Below are 407 nucleotides of genomic sequence, written 5' to 3' on the forward strand. Positions count from 1 at the left end.
AGAGGTGAGTTTAATCCCTGAGTCGGGAAAATCCCCTAGAGAAGGAGATGGCAACCCACTCCAATATTCTTGCAAGGGAAATCCCATGGACAGCAGAGCCTGGTGGGCTCCAGTACACGGGGTTGCAAAGAGTCAGACATGGCTTAGCGACTAAAAAGCAGCATTCACCCTTGTACATACAGTACAGAGGGCGAGAAGAGAGAGACAGTAGTGGGCTGTCTAACCTGATTCCACGTATGTAAAATCACATACATGTGTGTGCACAGAACACGTGTCTCTCAGGTGACGTCTTTCTTCCTCAACTACAAATGTTGTACTTATGTGAGAAAAGAAGGCTGTCCTTCTGACGGTAAATTAGGAATAGAAGCAAGTTTAGAAAATCAAGGGAAGCCAGAGACAGCAGCACC

This window comes from Bison bison, unplaced genomic scaffold, assembly GCF_000754665.1.
Source record: "Bison bison bison isolate TAMUID 2011002044 unplaced genomic scaffold, Bison_UMD1.0 scf7180017864371, whole genome shotgun sequence".
Lineage (NCBI taxonomy): Eukaryota > Metazoa > Chordata > Mammalia > Artiodactyla > Bovidae > Bison > Bison bison.